General features: G+C 43.9%; 1 protein-coding gene, 1 non-coding gene and 1 pseudogene across 3 annotated transcripts in view; 1 reads left to right on the top strand and 2 right to left on the bottom strand.

The window, feature by feature from the left end:
- Window positions 1–6,765, bottom strand: part of LOC111171398 (AP-2 complex subunit beta-like) — a 72,000-nt gene extending 65,235 nt beyond the window's left edge. Inside the window, 2 exon segments of the mRNA XM_089900853.1 lie at window positions 1,214–1,573; window positions 6,245–6,765. The gene's annotated coding sequence lies outside the window, so the exon portion shown is untranslated.
- Window positions 6,319–10,102, top strand: LOC149746710 (peroxisome assembly protein 12-like; annotated as a pseudogene). Its single transcript, XR_016388955.1, has 3 exons — window positions 6,319–7,042; window positions 7,338–7,892; window positions 8,713–10,102. The product of XR_016388955.1 is annotated as a peroxisome assembly protein 12-like (transcript).
- A 1,271-nt stretch (window positions 10,103–11,373) lies between these two features.
- Window positions 11,374–11,470, bottom strand: LOC149746709 (Z30 small nucleolar RNA). The gene has a single exon (XR_016390449.1). It is a non-coding gene; the product is annotated as a Z30 small nucleolar RNA (small nucleolar RNA).
- Window positions 11,471–20,944: the final 9,474 nt, after the last annotated feature.

The following is a 20,944-nucleotide window of genomic DNA, read 5'->3' as shown; positions in this document are numbered from 1 at the left end:
CAATTTTCAGTGAGGCTATTTGCAGAACACACTATACTTTCTGCTTCTTTGGGAGTTTAAAACTACTAAGGTACCTGCAAACAGTTCTCATCTTACCACCACGCTTAGTCATCATTGGAACGTGTGACACGTTTTCTTGTACAGCTGCATCTCCTTCATCTGCTGCTTTCTATTATGACTCTGTAAGTGTACCCTGAGGCTAAGCAACAGAATTATACCAGGGAGGTGATTAATAATTTAAATTGTTCCTCACTGAGACCACTTCCTTTGTCACTCTTCCTTTTCTAAACTTACTGAGTTTTCTTTACTTTCTCTTTTAAACCACATGATTATAAGTGTTTGGCATTTAAAAAACACTTCTTAAAAGTCAAACTTTAATGAAGCATTCACACTTTATTCACACTGCTTCATAATGAAGCAGCCAGGTGAGTTGAAAAAAAGTCTGCCCCGCAAATGGGCACTGTTTTCATGCTCTGAAAACAAAGAGCATGAATCAATTCTTTGGATTCAAAGAATATGGAATAACAGGAAGTTCCAGTTTCTTTACCTCTGTCTTAATCTACAGTCTTTCCTCAAACCAGACCGCTCCTTCTAAGACCAGAAAGAAAAAACTCCGGCTAAGATTTACTCCCACCTGCTTCCCCCTCTCTCACATCGGGTCAATTCTGGAGGTTTCTCTTCCCGTTCTCCAATGTCAGGAATTCCTCTTCTTTCCCCAGGTGGTCAAGATTCTAGGGATATGTTCCTCCATTACGAGGTGAGCGAGAGGTGTCTCAACCTCAAATTACAGAAGACGGGTGAGGTCTGCCCATCTATGAGCAAAACTCTGGGGGAACCCCCTTCCCCTTCTGGTACCTCGACACGTCCCAGCCTCTCAGTGAACGACGCCAAAGCGGGAAGAAAGTTCTCCCCTCGGCCTCCAGTCTCTACCGGCCACACCCCTGGCCTCTGGCCCTCCTAACCCCCCACTTCGAACATATCTTTTCCCCAGTGCCCCCCAACTCCCAGTTGCCACCCCGCGGATCCCCTCACCCCGCTCCAGCGGTGGAGTCCCTTTCTCCAACCCTCTTCCTCACAACGGTCACACCCGACGGCTCACTCCATCTTCAATGGTCACGCTCCTAAGATTGCTCTCCTCCGCCCGTCTCCAACCAAGCCTGGCCCCCTTCCCCAAAAGAGGGACACACCCCAAAGTTAGCCGCCCTGAACTCACCGGAGGCAAGGGCAGGGCTGGCAGCAGCAGCCAGAGAGCACGGCCCGAGCGGTGTTGCAATCGTTTCCTGCACGCCACGACTCCTTCTCCAGGTCTAAGCCACTGCGCAAAACCCACTTTGCCAGGGACAAACATGGTGGACAGGAAACTCTGGCGTCAGACAGCCTCGCCGTGGGACGTCATCCAGGCGCGCGGGAGAACCAGAAAGGCGGGCATCTCGGTCGCCTTGGAGACGGAAAAATTTTGCGCAGTTGGGAAGCCACCTGAGGTCCGGGCCTCCGAAGAAGTTCACTGGCGATCGGAACGGATCTATTAAACAAGCTGACGTTCCCTGGATTTGTTTCCTCGCACAGGAGTTCTCTAAAAATTTACACATAGGGATAGTGAAACATCCTGTTTTCTTAAAAACAAAACAAACAAACAAACAAAAAACCCAGCTAATTTCCCTGGCCAGTTCAGGAACGTGGACAATGGTGATCCAGCCCAAGACCATACAAGGGCAGTGGGACTGGAGGAGAGTGGTGCAAGGAAAAGAGGTTGACATGGCCTCAGATCTGAGTTTGAATCCATCTGAGATCGAATCCCTGTCCTGAATGTGATTAGGAAAGTTACTTAACGTCTCCTCAACCTTAGTCTTACTTGTGAAATAAATCCAGTGATATATAACTCTCTCCAGCTTGTGAAGCTTAAAGTAGGTAAGGCGCCCAGCATGTAATAGGCGTGCTTACACAAAAGTAAGTTCCTTTCAGAAACCAAGACCTAGATATCTCTGTACCTTCCCCTCAAAACGAAAACTTCCCACCTAAAACTGCTCTAAGTAATAATAAAGTCTTTAACCAAAAAAAGAAGAGGAATGTGAAGAATGAGAGCCTGAGGCAGAAGTTGGGAAACCAAAGTGCAAAGGGGACTGAGAAGTAGAGAGGCAGAAGGAAAAGCAGGTGGTCATAATCATTTAGGACGTTTTTAGAGTTCTATGAAAGTATAGGAACTATATACTATATCTCTGAGGCCTAGCCACCCCCTCCCCAAAATTTGTTGAATGCATAAATGTATGAGTGAGTGGTCAACAACAACAGTTGCTAGAGAGAAAAGGAGGAAGGGCCGAAAAGTGTCCAAGGATTTAGCAGCACAAAGGTCTTCGATGTCATTGCTGAGACCATCAGCAGAGATACTGAAGGCAAAAGCCATGCTGAAGAAGTCTGAAAATAAACGGGAGGTAAGGAAATGAAAACAGATAACTCCATAAGAAAGTATAGCTGAAAGAGAAGAGATATAGGATGGTGTCTGAGGGAGAAAGTAGCAAGCATTTTATTTTTAAGTTCTATATTCATACATTTTCTTTACACTAACCCTTTAGCAATACCATGGGTTCAATCATTTTTCCTACCCATATGACTCCAAAATATCTATCTCTAGCCTTGACCTAGTCCCCAAACTTCACCACCAAATTGCTAACCGCACTGATCGTAAGTCTGCACATATGGCCCACCCAAATTAAGCAAATCATAAGAGTAATGGGGGGGGGTGTTTAAAAACTGTGGTTCCAGGTACAACTCACAGAAGACAGAGGTGGATTTTGTAAAGAGATGCCACCAGAAAAATCTTTGATTCATACCTCTCCCCGGTTCAAAAACTTTCAACAGCTCCTCATTTCCTAATTTGTACAGAACCGATCCTTCTCCCAGTTTTCCCCATTTCTTTGCTCTTTAGTTTTCTCATCTACAAAATGGGAGAAATACTAATATCCAATCATAATATTATTACAAGGATGAAATGAATTCGTGTACGTAAAGCACTTAGAACTATGCCTGCACAAAGTATGGACTATGTAAATATTTGCTATGATTGCAATTATTTGAACAAATTACACTGCCAGAAATTACTAGCCAGAAATCTGGGGGTCATTCTTGATTTCTCTCTCTCTTAACTGCCACATTCATTCCATCTCCAAGTTGTCAATCCTACCTTCAAAATATATTTCAAATTCATCCAATCCCTTCTATTCACCTCATTATTCCAAGCCACCATCGCCTCTTGCCTCAACTACTAGAAACCTCAACTCTCCTCCCAACCATTATTCATACAGCAGCCAGATTTTTGTTTCACTTTTTTTTTGAAGTATAAACGAACATTCCAAAAAGTGCACACCAAAAATATAAAGCTTGATGAATTTTCACAAAGTAAATGTAACCACATAACCATTACGGGGTCATCTTAAAAATATAAACCTGGTCATGACTCCGGTGTATAAATCCTTCAATGACCTCCCATTATACTTTGACTAAAATCCAGTTTCCTTCCCATGGCCTATGAGTGGTTAGGCTCCTGTCTACCTCTCTTAATATCATTTTATCCTTTTCAGTCACTCCTCATTTCCTCTTCATTTCACCTCTTGTTAGCTTTTGCAGCTCTCAAATAGGCCAAGCTCTTTCCCATCCTAGGGCCTTCACAACTACCGCTCCTCCTACCTAATATTCGTTTTCCCCAACTCCACACAGGGCTGGCTGGCTTATAATTTAGGTCTCACTTTAATTGTAATCTCATAAAGGCACTCCCTGATTACCCAGTCTAAAAGGTTCTTCTCTCCCAGGCCCCACTGCCACCCCCATCATAGCCCTCTTATTCCACTTGTAAATTAAATATTAGTCTCTTTACTTGTTTAGTATCTCTCTCCCCAACTAGACTGTAAATTCCATGAGGGCAGATACCAAGTCTGTTTTTATTACTACTGTCTACCCAGCGCCTAGCATAATGCTTGGCGCACAGCATGTATTCAGTAATAAATGAATAAGTAAATTATTCAGGAAGAAATGAATGAATGTCCACGAGCAAAGTACTAAAACTAGCATTTAAGAGCCTCTATATTATGGTCAACAGTATAGACTATGTATTATTGGTCTATTTTCCTCTCTATATTTAAAGCAAACAATTTCCTCCTCAAATACAACCCACGCTGCTCCCTTAGCCTGGAAAACCCTGTCACCATGACTGTGACTTTCCCCAAATGTACTCATCTTTTGAGGTCCACCTAATCCACAAAACTTTCTCAGTGGACATCTGGTCCTGATATAAGATGCAGGAGATACCAGGTTACATCGCTGTATTAGAAAGCAACTGGCAGAAAGAAGCTGAGATAAAACGTGAGGTTAGAAACGATCTTCCCCTTGGTTACAAAGGCCAATATAGCTTCTGTTTAAGCTAGTTTGAACGGCCTCATTTCTCCCAGCTGTTATTGTCTCTTCCTCTAAACTCACCATATTAACCTATCTGATGGCTCTTCACACCTTTTAACATAAGTGCAATCAATTTTTGTGTCTTGCTTATTACACCATAAACCTGGGAGTGGGATTTGTGATGAGGTGTTTATTATTTATTGGCTGTAATAATTGACACTGTTATTTTTGACTGCCTTTTTTCTCACATAACAACATCAGTTTACTTTTGGAATATTCTCAAAGGACTATTAAGGTGTCTTGCACTCTTCTGGCTAAGAGTGAAACAGCGAGTGGAGATGAAATCTGAACCAAGGTCAGTCAATAGGGATCTGAATCATAAGTGCAGTGACAGAAATTTGTTGAAGCTCGTTCATTGCAACAGCGATGCCTGTATGACACTTTGCTAATTCTTGCTAGAAACATCCAGTAGGACTGTGTAATTCCTGTTCCCTCAGAGCTGGTTTTCCTTATTTTGTTAGCTACTCCATATTCTTCTAATAAATTTTTTAGTTTAAATTAGCCTGTTTTCTGTTGCTTGTAACCAAAGAACCCTAACTGATACCAATGTTTAACTAACTTCCCACTCGTCTTAGATGATGCTATTTCTCAACTTTGTCTTTTTGCTGTTCACTTAAGAAAAGCCTCTCTGTAAGAGCTACCACTGACCAAGAACCTAAAGCTAGGTGTTTTATATAGATACATTATCTCTACTCCTTAAAACTTTGTAAGGTAAAATCTTCCATCAGTGTGACTTTCTCCAGCAGGTATCCAATCAGACTATAAAACACTTTTTTTTTTTTGGCCACGCTGCATGCAGGATCTTAGTTCCCCTGGCCAGGGATCCAACCCATTCATCCTGCAGTGGAAGCACAGAGTCCTAACCACTGGACCGCCAGGGAATTCCCTGAAACACTTTTTGGAACCACAATTAAGGTTAATTTACAAGATTTTATTTCTCCTATTGAAACAACTAAACCCAAACCTTGTTCCAGCGTTCTCACTATGTGAAAAAATTAACTATCTTTATACCATAACGTCCTCTATGGTATAAAGTAAGCAAACTTCTATTTTTAGCTATTTAGCCCAGGGGTTGAGGGGAGAGGTTGGAGAGAGAGGACATGAACTTTAACTATTATCCAAATTCAGTAAACCTGCAGCTACTCGAGGCAATTGCATACGATGTAAAAACAGTTTGCAAAAGGTCAGGTTAATTACATTAACTTTGGTATACAATGAAAAGTACCTTCTCTGCCAAGCCTCCCCAATTCATGCTAGTTAGAATTCAACAGCATCACTCCGTTTTAGCACTGTATTCATATCGCTAATGTGACGCATCCTACCGTGTTCGAGGGTAGGAACCACTTTCATTTAGTGTAGCAAGTGCCTAGAGTTTCGCTTGAACGCAACCTAACCTAGAAGACAATTAAGGTACCAGCTTGAATGAAAAATAATCGTCCCAAATTCTGAACAACAGCAGGAAATTTTTTGTTGTTGTTAATAATTGGCAGCCATAAGGCTAAGGCTTCTATCTCGGCTTTGTCGCTTCAAATCCTTCCCGAAGGCGGCAAAAATAGTGAGCCACCACCCCCGCCGCAAGCAAAGTGAGCCTTCCATCTCCACATTCCCTTGGGTCCCTCGCCTCTCTCTATCGCCCCAGGGAACAAAGGCCTCAGCAACAGGCCGAGCTCTGGCTCCGGGCGCCAGACGTCAGTGCGGCGACCCAACACCTTGCCAAAAAGACTCTGTAGACACATATCACAGCCGTGGCTTTCCAACAGACAGCGATGCAAAACCAGCTAAGAAAAGTAAAACCTACCAGCGGAAAACTCCTCTCCAACCGAGCCCGCTGGGGGCGGAAGCGGAAGTCCCTGTGAGATCATAGAGTTCTCTAGTTCCGGTCGCGGGCCCGCGTTCGGGGCTAGAGCGCCTCTCCACGGCCACCGGGCTCCAAGCGGCTTCTATTTCCGGTTGCGGCTTCTGACATAAAGCCGAGACCTCCTTATAAACGCGGCGTCGCGGGTTCCTCGCCCCTCGCCTGGGGTGAGCTCACAAGGACTGGAGCGGGCGGGGGGATTGCACAGCCCACAGCTGAGCCAGGCCGTTGGGGCCGGCCTGCACTGGCACCTTCGATCCCTCAGAGCCGCCTGGCTTTTGAGCCCTCCGGATTGGGAGTCCGTGATTGGCCGCCTCCAGGACTGCCGCTCGAGAGGCCAGCGCTCCTTCGCCGTACCTGTCCCCCCATAGTCACGCTTTTCCCTGTGAGGTGCAGCATTAATCAACTCACCTCTCCCCCACACTGCTTCCCTAACGTGGGTGTCCGCGTTGACTTCATTCTTCACCTTCCCTTGAGGCCCCTCCCCTCTGCCTCCGGAAGAGGTCTTTTTTGCCCAGTTCCTGTAAAAAGCACCCATCTGGCACCCCCAGAAAGTTCATGCTTACTAGAGAGTTTGTGGGCAAAGTGAAACCCAGTGCACACACGAAACTATGGCTGAGCACGGGGCTCATATCACAACTGCTTCTGCGGTGGATGACCAGCCAGCCAGCCAGCTTTGAGGTGGTAGCACAGGACAGTTTAATGACAGCAGTGAGACCTGCTCTTCATCATGTGGTCAAGGTAAGGATTTAATTCTCTGAAAAGTTTTAGGAACGTCCGGGTAAAAACCAAGCCAATAATCTGAATTTATTTGTTGGCCTAAGTTTTGAAATAACCAATTAGCATATAATGCACATCACATGATTTAATGGTTATGGAGTCTCTTGTTATGTGTACTGAATACCCAGCACTTCAGGGAGGTTAAGGTAGACCCAGAAAGAAAAGTGTGGAAATTCAGAGGGAAAAAAAGGAAATATAAATACAAGGCATAGTAGCTGTGTAATGGAATGAATTTCATTTATTTATTTTGCTTTAGGTTCTTGCAGAATCAAATCCTGCCCGCTACGGCTTCTTGTGGAAGTGGTTTGATGAAATCTTCACCCTGCTAGATCTTCTGCTCCAGCAACATTATCTGTCTAAAACCAGCGCCTCGTTTTCTGAAAACTTTTATGGCTTAAAGAGGATCGTAATGGGAGACACACACAAGCTTCAGAGATTGGCCAGTGCTGGTCTCCCAAAGAAGCAGCTTTGGAAGTCAGTTATTTTCCTGGTTCTTCTTCCCAGTCTGAAAGTGAAGCTGGAGAAGCTGATTTCTAGCCTGAGAGAAGAGGATGAATATTCCATTGCATCCCCCTACTTCCCGCTGGAAACGATTTTACAGAGCCTTTTTGGCAGCCTACCCATTTGTTAACATGGCCTGGGAAGGCTGGTTGCTTGTACAGCAGCTTCGATACACCCTAGGAAAGGCTCAGCATCACTCACCACTGCTGAGTCCGGCTGGGGTTCGGCTAGGTCGACTTACAGTTCAGGATATACAAGCTGTGGAGCACAAACCAGCCGGAGCCAGCATGATGCAGCAACCAGCTGGGAGGTGAGGCCTTAACATTTCCCCAACATATTTGATTAATAAATCCTAAAATCTTATCCCAATTTTATGAAATTTACCCACCTCAGTCCACTTCGGGGTATTTCATAAAATCATCGAAAAATTCTTGTGTCCTTAAAACAAGGATTGCCATCCTGGTAACCTTCCTCATCATAATGGCTACATTTTTGCACACACTTGCTATGTACCAGGCCCTTTGCTAGGTGTTTACGTATATTATCTCAATCCTCATCACAGCTCAATGAAATAAATGCATTAGCACCACTTAACAGTTGAGGAAACTAAGTTCTACCATTTGAGTACCTTGCCAAGGCCACACAGCTAATAGGCGGCAGAGCTGAGATTCAAGCCAGATCAGTACAATTCTAAAGACTGCTCTTAACCATGGTGCTATCCCGCTCCTAGTGTCTGTGTTCTCTGACAAGTTCAAATATATTCCTCAGTACTGCTGAGTTGTTCTTTAAGTGAGTTATTTCTTTTTCTGGATATACTATCTTCCACCCCCATAAAAGGTCTATATAATCAATGGCTCATTAATTTCTTTCTCAAAACACAAAGCAAACAAAGCCCTAGTCATTAAAAACAAAGCTTAGCTCCTAGAACTCCTAAACTACGGTAGGTCAGAAAGAGGGAATTGTTTCGAATAGACACTTACAAGTGAAAACGCCAGTCCAGCAACTATTCAATCCCCAAGCTGAATCAACGATTCTAATGAAAAGTGTAAGAATTGCATGCGTATTAGTTGTTCTGTGATTGTACCTAAATAAACAGTTTCTCCTTTTGCCTCCTTGTTCTGTTCTCCAAACGGCGTTGGCGAGAAGATGAAGTCAGCTCTGAAGCAAGCCGTGGGAGGTGCCGCCTCATGCCTCTCTACTGGCCTTTCGGTGGGTGTATTCTTCCTGCAGTTCCTTGAGTGGTGGTATTCATCCGGAAACCAAGAAACCATCAAGTCATCGACTGCCCTGCCTACTCCACCACCACCGGTACATCTAGACTACAATTCTGATTCTCCCCTGTTGACCCAAATGAAGACTGTGTGCCCACTGTGTTGTAAAAACCGGGTGAATGACACCGTTCTCGCCACCTCTGGCTATGTGTTTTGTTATCGCTGTGTGTTTCATTACGTGAGGAGTCACCGAGCTTGTCCCATCACAGGTTATCCAACACAAGTACAGCATCTGATTAAACTGTACTCCCCTGAGAACTGAAAGGGATCAGCACCTTGTCTCACCACGAAATGACTGCGCTATAAGGCCAGAGGGCTGGTTTTCCGCACGGTAAATAGCATTGTTTGATCATCCTCAATTAATAATTGTATGAACTTTAAACAGCCACGTGGATTTCTTTAAAAGGATGTACTCGTTGCTCTTAACCTTTTAGCTTGCTCCCTAGACACCTCTACTTAGAGTTGACCGAGCTGGTCAGAGTGAGAGAATCAGGACTGGCAGGGGATGTGAGGGTCAGCATAGAGAAGGGGATCAAAGAGGGTACTCGGCACAGAAGCTTTTCCCGTCCCCTTCCTTAAAGGACAAGAGGTATAGAAGCTCTCAGGAAAAACCCAAGTTAGACCTCGTAGAGTGGGTAGTGAAGGGGAAGCAGGCCTTTTGAGAAAGGAAAGCATTTATCTGCCTATGAGGAATAGGTTTTATCGGTTTGCAAACAGTATGAAATGTGGACCTGCTTTTTAAATTTTTATTTTATTTATTTTTTTTAATACAGCAGGTTCTTATTAATTATCACTTTTACACACATCAGTGTATACATGTCAATCCCAGTCTCCCAGTTCATCCCCCCACCACCCCCCCACGGACATGCTTTTTATAGAAATACTTAGAAACACTTTCTCCTTCCATATGCTGAGACTCATTTGTTAAGTAACATTTGCTATAGTTTATCACCTTTTAAAGATCCCTTTGTGAATGACACATATCTTCCTTGGGAAACTGGTTACAGGAAAATAGGGGTTGAATGTATATACAGAATAGTCTGAAGACTTCAGTGTGAAAGCAAAGCTATTAATGAAGAGATGAAGTAAAATACTGCCCTAACTATGACTGTGTAAAGACAGGATCTTTTCATAAGCTCTTTGTGCTTGCTGTTAAGAGTTTGCTAAGCTGACATGAATTATTCTGGCTATTACTAAAGTTTCTACAAAACGCTTAACTAAAATTTAAGAATAAATGTTTCTTGGCAAAGAGCTGTTCCATGTCATGATTATGTGGAAACTGAAAGATTAGTGGAGGTATTTAGAGTAAATTTTTCATTCAGGCCACCTTTAACCTTTTTTTTTTTTTTTTTTTTTTTAGCGGTACGCGGGCCTCCCGTTGCGGAGCACAGGCTCCGTACGCGCAGGCTCAGCGGCCATGGCTCACGGGCCCATCCGCTCCGCGGCATGTGGGATCTTCCCGGACCGGGGCACGAACCCGTGTCCCCTGCATCGGCAGGCGGACTCTCAACCACTGCGCCACCAGGGAAGCCCCTACCTTTGATTTTTTGAGGCATTCTGTATTAACATTTTGCTTTTTTTGCTAATCCAATATTGGAGAGAAATCCTCTCCTCCAACAGCAAGAATTCAATCTTGAGTGAAATACCGCACAAACGCTTAAGTTGCCACCGGATTGGCAGGGTTAAACATACAAGTTAAAAACATACGGGTTAAAAAAAAAAATCATTACTACAAGAGGAAGGATGAAAATGATTTTTTTTTTTTTTTTTTTTTTTTGCGGTACGCAAGCATGTGGGATCTTCCTGGACCGGGGCACGAACCTGTGTCCCCTGCATCGGCAGGCGGACTCTCAATCACTGCGCCACCAGGGAAGCCCCTGAAAATGATTTTTAAGTGCCTCTGCTGAGACAGGTGTTGTCCAATACAACTCATTTCAGCAATTCAAAGCACATTTTCTGATAGCACTAAGATAATAGAACTAAATTTTGAAATAGAATATCCTATAGATTTTAAAATATTAACACTTTTATGTACCATGAGAAGAGTATAATGGATATTTGCAAAAATTCTTATTAAACCACAAGGTGTTACCAGAACAAATACCATAGTTAAGTAAACTTTTTTTTTAATTTAAAAATGTTTTAATTTGTTTCAAAGTTAAACCCAAGACACACTGACTTCACAGGAAATTCAATGAGAAATGTTTTTCTAGGCTGAACACCTGTTTCCCCTTAGTCTCCCCCCAAAAACATGTACATGTTAATTACTTTCATTTTACAATCACTGCTAAATAAACATTTTTAATACAGTAATGAGTCAATAAGGGAACCGAACCAGATTCAGGACTGAAATAATGCAGTTTTCCATGAAGATATCAAAGCCATATTTTTCACCTCAACCTACAAAGAAAAACAGGAAAGTATCAGTAATTCAAAAGAATATTAAACACTCTTACACATAATAAAACCAGTATCCAAATAGGCTAGAACGTACCAATGTGGAAAAACCACAACCAGAATCAGCGCAGAGAGAAGATTAAGGGGTCATACCCTGGTCAATGCCAACACTGAAGCAATGGCAATGCCAGGTCAGACTATACTTCACTCATCATTGCATCATTGCTTTTCACCTCCTTGTATGATCTAAGAGCAGCCCAACACCCTATTTTCACATCCAAGAAAACTTAGGTTTGCCCATGAGAAAAGAAGACTTCTTTTTAGATAAGTTGCAACCGTGGGCTTTCAATATTTGATCTTCTACTATTCACCTCAAGCAACTCTGCTGTACAAAAATGCAAACTTGAACAAGTTTTGTTTTGGAGGTGCTTTTTAAAAATTTTTGTAATACAGAGTAGAGTGGAGAAGCATTTACAGTTCAGAAAAACATTTCTTGTTTTAGTGAGTCCAAACACCATGCATGATAAAATCTCAGGGATGTCTGTGAAGGGATTTATAATCTAGTTCTAAAGCAAAATCTTTAGAAAAGATTTGCTCCTAAAATCCTTTATAAAGTAAACTCCAGTTCATTTAACATACAATTTGATTTACAATTCTGCTGCCAACAAAGATGAAAAGTATAGTAATAAAAAATTTTATACAAGAGTCTGCTAAAGAGCCCAAGACCCACGGAGGCTAGGATTTGACAAAGGTCCATAGCAAAATAACAGCAATGCTGGAAAGAGAAACTGAGGTCTGATTACCAGATTTATATTTTTCCACTACCAGCTAAATACAAGGTTTAATTTCATTTTTCTCCAGGCCATGGGCAAGATAAAGGAAACAGTGCAAAGCCTGGGTAATTCACAACATGGATGATCAATTTCTGAATGAGAAAGCTGCCTGCATTTTATTTATTCTAAATGACATCTTCTCGTAATTCACTATCGCTGACATGCTATGCTAAGGTACTAGGAACACAAACAATGTCAACCTCTCCAGCTTTTCAGCATTGTATCTAAATAACAATTCTGGAGACACAGCATGCCTCCTTCAGCCATTTATAAATGTCAATAGCTTGATACTCCATAGTTAAAAACGTACAGCTATGGTCTGTGTTCTCCATTCAGCAACTGAATTCCACAAAGAGAGGGAAACTAGTAAAGTGCCTGTTTAAGAGGCTTAAGCCTTTATCTCATCAACCTGTGCAGAAGTAAGTACACGTTACAAAAAGCAAACAGGCTAAGAGAACTTAAATAACCTTGTCTAAAAGCATGAAACTTGTGAGCAGAGCTCCAAGTGCGCTCCAGCCACAGAGGGCACACTTTCCTTGTTCTCTTCCTCAGTACGCTTTCCTCTGTCTGGAGCGCCTTCCCTACCCCTTTCAATCTGGAGAAAGTCTGTAGTTCTAAAACCTTGTTCAAACGTCACCTTCTCTGTTAAGTGGTCCCTAACTCCCTCAGTCATCCCCTCCTCTGACTCCCACAGCACTTTTTGCCACCACAGTACGCATCACACACCAATTATTCACCCATTCACGTCCCCCACCTCCCGTCTCTCCCACCAGCCCCATTACGCAGAGCTCCTAAAGAACCAGGACTTCCTCTTACTGGCCTTTACATCCATTACACTCAGAATGATGCCTGGGACACAGAAGGCGGCTCAATAAGCGACAGTTTAATTCAGTCAGCGAACGACCCTCCCTACTAAAGCCTAAGCGCCTGGATTATACAAGCATCAGCACAGTTTATAAAGCCGACTTACCTCCAACATTTCACGTAGGTTAAGGACGTCCCTCAAGCATCTCTAAGCCCTCCGACCTCCAACTTCTAACTCATGGCATTCTGCATGGCACCCTGCGCAGGATCACCAATTCTTATACACGGTGTATCCTCAAAACGATAATAATAACAACAATAACAATACTACTGCTGATAATAATAATAATAACATCCAAACCCCACCAACTTCAGGAAAGACTGAGACGCCATCCTTCCGGGGAAACACAAGGCCGGATCCAGGGCTCAAACCAAAGCCTCAGGCAGGGGGTCCGCAGCCCGCTTTGGGAACCCCCCAAAACTCTTACGCCCTAGACTCTCAGGAGGCCTGCCCAGGCCTGCAGAGGCTGACCGCAGCCCACCCGCCGCCGTTCAGTCCCAGAGGTACGGGCTTGGGGCTTCCCACACTGCTCCCCCTCGCTACCCCGCCGGCTGCCGTGGCAGCCCGATCCGGACAACCAATCCCGCGACGGCCAGTGGACCACGTGCGCAGCAGCCCTGAGGCTCGGCTGGTGCTAGGAGCAGCCAATCGGAGGGCTAGGCGAACGCCGGGGTTGGGGTGGGGAGAGCGGGCGGGAAGGCGCAGGCGTCTTTGCAGTCTCTTCTTGGCGTGGCGGGCTACATGCTCAAAGTTGAAAGCAAGACCCTGAGTCGTCCCCGCCCGCCCTCCAATTCCCTGATCTCCGACCTTGGGGAGACTGACATCCGGAGTGGTTTTGCTGGTGCCTCGTTTCACAACTGGGGAAGGGCATCTGAGGCGGGCTGTAGAGTGTGTGTGTGCCCTGGCTTTCCAGGAAGAACTATCGATTCAGTGTTCCGACAGTATCGTGCTTGCGCCGAATTCCCGCCTGAGGGCTAGGGGTTGGGGCGGACTTTGATGAATGTGTCCCTCTCTCCCCGACCAGGAGAAACTCAGTGGCTTGTCAGGGCCTTGGACTCTTCCTGAATAAGCAAAAGGTGCCACTAAATATCAAAGAACTGCGAAAGAGAGCAAGAAAGTCTTCCTGGGAGAGGTGGCATTTGATCTGGGTTTTGAAAGATGCGTTGGATTTGGAGATCCTGGGAGAAAATAATTTAACTCCCGAATTAAATGAGAAAGCATAGGGGAGCTTACCAAATTTAGGTAAAGTTGAAACTGGTGTAGTGTTTTCCAAAATTCAGTGAGTTGGAAATACCAGGAGGAAACTTAACAACATAGATGTCCCCCAGTGTCAAAACCAAAGGACAAACTCCCACAATCCAGACTTACAGAATCATTAAGCTTGAATCTGGAGTTGGAACCCAGGCGTGTATATTTTTAATAAGTACCCCAGGGGAGATTCTGATTCACACCAAAGTTTCAGGACCAGTGTTAACATAAAGAAAGGGGGTGATAAGAGATTTGAAAGACAGGGCAAGACTTTGTTAAAGATAGTGGCTTGCTGGCTGTGTAGTTTAGACTACTCTGGAGAAAGTGGGAGATTTAAAGATTTCAGAGTCTGAGGAGATGGGTGATCACAGCTGAAAACTCAATATGCAACTGTGTTTTAAAAATAGATTGAAGGAAGGCAGAGTGAAAGAAGGGGAAGCTATTGCCAAGTGATTGCAATGGTCCAGGTGAGAGCTAGTAAGAAATGGAGAGGTGGCATATGAAGGACAGCAGGAGGAATGTGATGAGTGTCAGATAGGGATGGGGAGAAAGATGTGAGGAAATAAATGGAGAAAAATGGAATATCCTCTGTACCAGGCCTATGAAGGACCTCCATTGTACTTTAAGGATAGACTTTAGACAGTGAAGAGAATGGGCCTTTGCAAGTGCTGTTTCCTCTGCCTGGTTTTCCCCTTCCTTCTCCATCGTCCTTTCTCAACCTGGTGCATTCTTTTATTTTATTATTATTATTATTATTATTTCCCGGCACGCGGGCCTCTCACTGCTGTGGCCTCTCCCGTTGCGGAGCACAGGCTCCGGACGCGCAGGCTCAGCGGCCATGGCTCACGGGCCCAGCCGCTCCGCGGCATGTGGGATCTTCCCGGACCGGGGCACGAACCCGTGTTCCCTGCATTGGCAGGCGGACTCTCAACCACTGCGCCACCAGGGAAGCCCTCTTTTTTTTTTTAAGGTAAGTTTTTTTGCTTGTCTTTATGGAAATGAGGTTAGTCCTTTTTTATGTTTTTTATTTATTTTATTTTTGGCTGCGTTGCCGTGCGCGGCCTTTCTAGTTGTGACGAGTGGGGGCTACTCTTTGTTACGGTGCGCGGGCTTCTCATTGCGGTGGCTTCTCTTGTTGTGGAGCACGGGCTCTAGGTGCGCAGGCTTCAGTAGTTGCAGCACGCGGGCTCAATAGTTGTGGCTTGCGGGCTCTAGAGCGCAGGCTCAGTAGTCGTGGCACACGGGCTTGGTTGCTCCGCGGCATGTGGGATCTTCCCGGACCAGGGCTCGAACCCATGTCCCCTGCATTGGCAGGCGTATTCTTAACCACTGCGCCACCATGGAAGCCCTCAACTTGGTGCATTACTTGCAGGTTTCAACTCACATACCATCTCATTTATGAAATCTTATCTTGTTCTCACAAGCATAGTCACTGTCACTCCTTAGAACACCCCAAGCACACTGTTCATATGTTTCTAACTCTCCAGAATGGCACTAGAGTGTAGTGGTCATGTATATGGACTATAGTATTTGCAAGCACCATAAACTCTCTGTTCCTCAGTTTCCCCATCTGTGAAAAGGGAATAATGACAGTACCTACCTCACAGAGCTGTTACGAGAACTGAATGAGAACAATGCGATAACACCTGGTGTTATCACATACGTTGTATTGCAATGAGTTCTTTAATACATGTGTTCCCCCTCTAGATTGTGAACAGGACATGTGTCTTATTCTTCTTGCTAACAGTAAAGGCTGCATGGCAGAATGATAGTAAATGGGTTTTGGAATCAGATAGATAGGAGTCCAAATCCCAGCTCTGCTACTTACTAGGTGTGTAATCTTCAACTTTACTTCCCTGAACTCAGTTTCTTCATTTATAAGATAGTGAAAATAATGCATGTCTTATAAGTTGTTACGAGGACAATTTGAGATCATCAAAGTTGCAGATCTGGCCCAAAGAAGGCAGTCACTAAATGGTGCAAATGATGGGTGGCCCCAGGACATAGTACCACGTTCAGAACACTGTAGATGCTTAGTAACTGATTATCGAATGAAAAGCTGACGTTATATGCCAGGCACCATGCTAACCTTTTTATATACATCAGCGCACTTCATTCTCACAAGAACCGTATGGAGAAGGCACTATTATTATCTCCACTTTACAAAGAAGGAATGTGAGGTTTGGATTATCTTAACGAAGCTTTCTAAGCCAAAAAGTGCTAGAGCTAGGATTTCAAGGCCCTTGGTGCTTTAAAAAACAGCTGACTGAATGAGAGAATGAATGAAAGGAGACTTACCCAGGGTCAGGTGGTGGCGTGGTAGAACCAGCACTGTTACTCTTGGTCACCATGCTATCTAGTCTACTATTCTAGCCGAATCATCTTGACAAATGAATTGAGAGTGAGATGGACGCTGGTATTTGGCAGTTTGTGTCTACTGACCAGGAAAGCTGTGCTCTACCTATCTCGGCTGATAAATTGAAATGCTCAGTGAATAAACACAAATAAATTGGGAGCTCTAGTTCTTCGCCAACTGTCAGCAGTGTGTCCAGACCATTTTCCCAAGACCTAGAAAAAAACCACTGTACAAGCTACTCATTTCAAGTTGCTTTGTGGTATCAGAGCCAGAATGTGAGCTCCTCGCTGGCCTGATAACGTACTATTCATAGCCAGAGGACTTAACTAAGGAACTCTGAAGAAGGAAGAGAAACCCTCTTTGCTCATCTTTCACATTATCCTTCCTTCTCCTGATTTGGTCCCTAATAGTGCATTAAAGAATAAGAAGGAGAAAACAATACAGTTCCTAGCTCTTCTGCCCAAAAAATGTCCTTCCTGCTGATTGGGAAGGAAAAAGGAGGTACTTAGGTAGATTTCAGATTTTGAAGACTCCAAAGCAATCCAGAATCCCAAACTTGAAAGGCAGTGGAAGGAGTAGGGGCATTTGTATTAAACAGACCTGGCTGTGCATGCCATCTCTTCCACTTAACTGGCCATGTAATCTCAGGTTCCGTATCATGTGCCACACTCCCAGCTTGGTCCCTTGTGCCCAAATGCGTATGTCCAGTAAATGACGGTCCTTTTTATCTTTCTAAAAGTAAGTGATATCAGAAGGATTTCAGTGTGAGAGTGAAGCTGAGAATTAAGGTAGGTAGTAGAACTAAAAATGAGACTGGGGACTTCCCTGGCGGTCCAGTAGTTGAGACTCTGTGCTTCCACTGCAGGGGGCGCGGGTTCGATCCCTGGTTGGGGAACTAGGATCCCAAATGCCGCGTGGCACGGCCAATAAATTTTAAAATGAAATAAAAGTGAGACTGAATTTGGAAATGACGTGAGTGAAAAAGGGTTAAAGTTGAAGCTGAGAGCAGACGTCTGCAGTTTACTATGTTGCTGTGCTGATTATTCGTCATGGTATGTATTCTGCCTCCTATCCTGGAAATAACTTTTGAGCCAGACAGGTACAAAGTGTCATGCCAACAAAGCAGAACTCCATAGGAAGAGTAACCTCAGTTAAAAAAAAAAAAAAAACCCGAGGGGGTATTCAGAAACCTATTTCAGAATGCCATTTCACCATAAGCAAATTGGAGTAGAAACGAAGAGTTGTTTGATGGTTTGAGTTACTCGAGAGAAGTATGTTAGTTTCCTGTGGCTGCAGTATCAAATTGCCACAACTTTGGTTGTTTAAAACAATAACATTTTATTCTCTCACAGCCAGAAGTTTGACATACGAGGGCAGAAATCAAGGTGTCAGCATGGGCTGTGCTCCCCTCAGATGCTCCAGGGGAGAATCCATTTTGTGCCTCTTCCAGCTTCCTGTGCCTGCCGGCATTCCCTCACTTGGCGGCCACGTCACTCCGATCTCTGCCTCTGTGGTCACATTGCCCCCTCCTCTTTTGTAGGTATCAAATCTCTCTCTACCTCATTCTTTTTTTTTTTTTAAGATTTTTTTTTGATGTGGACCACTTTTTCAAGTCTTTATTGAATTTGTTACACTATTGCTTCTGTTTTATGTTTTTGGTTTTTTGGCCACGAGGCATGTGGGGTCTTAGCTCCCTGACCAGGGGTCGAACCCACACCCCCTGCACTGGAAGGCGAAGTCTTAACCACTGGACCGCCAGGGAAGTCCCTCTACTGAATTCTTATGAGAACACTTGTGATTGGATTTAGGACCCACATGGATAATCCAGAATAATTTCCTCGTCTCAACATCCTTTCTTAATCACATCTGCGAAGACCCTTTGTCCTTGTAAGTTAACGTTCATAGGTTCATCATCGTCATCATCAATGATTGCTGGCCAGTATTCACTTGTTCCAGTTCAACCAGCATCCCCACAAGAGATAACTGTCTCTTACCTGTTTATTTTTTTCACTTGTTTTTTTTTAATTACACAAACAATTGATGTTCATTGTAGACCACTTAGAAAATAGAGAAAAGCTAAAGAAAAAAAGGAAAGGAAAAGAAATTCAATGAAAAATCATCTGTAATCCTCTCACCCAGGGGTAGCCAAACCTTCACCAAAGAGTATTTTTCTAGGCTGGGTCTTGTGTACAACAAAGAGGAAAAGTAGGAAAAAGAGAATAAAAGTGAATAGAATAGGACAAACGATTTGGAAGGTGATAGAATAGGTTAATATTGTTCATAATAGATATGTACAGGACAGCTTAATCTAAAATAAATGTAGAGCTTTGAAATGAAATTAACCATGACAGGAGATGCTTGTATGATGTATAGAAATAACACTCAGCCCTTTAGAGGAGGGACGTTTTAGCTTTGGCCCCTCACTTGAAAACCCCTGAATTTCCCCACTAATACTTCATTCTCTCCCAGAGGTCAGACCCTGGCCTGCCAATCTGCCCTGTCATAGGCTTTTCTTGAGTCCTTATCAGCCTTCCTCGGGGGTCAATGTTATGAAGACTAGGGGAGTCTGGCAGAGTTCCTGCTCCTCCCAGGCTGATATCAAAGGGCAACAGGGGCTGTGACAGAAGGCAAACATTCAGACCAAAGCCAGATGTGGAACTGAAGCAACAAGAGGAAAAGCAAGAACATCAGGTAAAAAAAAAAAAATTTTTTTTGTAAATCTCATTCCTCTAAGTTTATGTCTGAGAGCATGAAGAGCTTAGTAAAATCATAGCTCAGGAGCACCTTGTAAAGGAGAATGAGTGAGAAATTTGGGGAAATGTGGAGCAGATGTTCATACGGAGCTAGACTCTCAGAAAACTTTGTATCTATCATGCTTGTCATCAGCAACAAAGTAACATCAATGAGGCTTGGGAGTCATGAGAGTATAGTTCTGCTAGTACAAAAGCAATTAGATTTGTTTGTGAGTCCCAGCAGGTGGAAGTTATAGGGAGACAAATTATAGCTGAAAATAAGGAAGCTATTTCTTTTCTTTTCTTTTCTTTTTTTTTGCGGTACGCGGGCCTGTCACTGCTGTGGCCCCTCCCGTGTGGAGCACAGGCTCCGGATGCGCAGGCCCAGCGGCCATGGCTCACGGGCCTAGCCGCTCCGCGGCATGTGGGATCTTCCCTGACCGGGGCATCCCCTGCATCGGCAGGCGGACTCTCAACCACTGTGCCACCAGGGAAGCCCGAGTCTATCTTTTTATTGGAGTGGATGATAGGAGTAAGAAAGTTCTGGGATGTGCTAAAGAAAAGGTTGACCGTGATTCTTTGAAAAAGAAAATAGAAAACACAATATACAAATTACCTTGTGTCCATTTTTGCCAGTCTCAATGCCAGATAGATTTCACAGTCAAACTCTTGGATGTGTTAGCTGGGGGAGAGCTATATGGCTATGCTTGTGTGATCGGAGTGAAGCCATTCTGTGGTGCACTTTTCTCAGAAGCTCCCTGTTCCTGGATGGTGAAGGACAAGGATATTTGCAAACTGACAACTCAGGAATGGGTAGGCATGGTGATGGACACAGATCCAGGTAAGATGGAGAAAACTCTCTCCCTGCCCTTTCTACCTCTTTGGAACCTGTATATTAAACAGGTTTCCCTCTGTTTCCTATGACTTTGAACTTCTCACACACACTAAATTCTGTGTTTTTTGAATCTTCAAGTATCCTACTTTCCATACATGAGAAAATTTTGTTGGGTGATGAGAAGCCCAAATGAAGTATCTTATAAAAGGCAATTTCCCACATCAGATGAAAAGAAAATTGTCTGGGGATGATTGCCTTACAGTGGTGTATTGGAACTGGCTCTTACTGGCTCGAGAGCCATTTGTTAACTTTTCAGGAATGTTTTGAGCCAGTTGTTAAACAGTCAGTACTAAAAATTAAGTTTCATAAAGTTACAGTTCAATAAATTGTATTTAAAACAAATTTATTTATTTATTTATTTTTTTCTTCTTTGCGGTACGCGGGCCTCTCACTGTTGTGGCCTCTCCCGTTGCGGAGCACAGGCTCCAGACGCGCAGGCTCAGCGGCCATGGCTCACGGGCCCAGCTGCTCCGCAGCATGTGGGATCTTCCCGGACCAGGGCACGGACCCGTGTCCCCTGCATCGGCAGGCGGACTCTCAACCAGGGAAGCCCAAGACATTTGGACTGTTTTTAAACTTGGGAAATATAACATTTGAAAAAACAATTTTAATTTGGAGCAAAATAACATTAAAAAAAAACAAGTTTAAGTTGGCAAATTGATGCCACAATCGAAACAGCAGAAAGCTGCTACAGTTTCCAAAAGAAAGCCTGTCCGATGCAGAAAATGCACATTTGAAGCAAATTAAAGAATTTGGACATTTTTG

The sequence above is a fragment of the Delphinapterus leucas genome, chromosome 19 (genome assembly GCF_059928025.1).
Source record: "Delphinapterus leucas isolate spDelLeu-1000000601 "Yukka" chromosome 19, BTC_Dleu_Yukka2, whole genome shotgun sequence".
Lineage (NCBI taxonomy): Eukaryota > Metazoa > Chordata > Mammalia > Artiodactyla > Monodontidae > Delphinapterus > Delphinapterus leucas.
The sequence above is the reverse complement of the archived record's forward strand: the minus strand, read 5'-3'. Positions and strand labels throughout refer to the sequence as shown.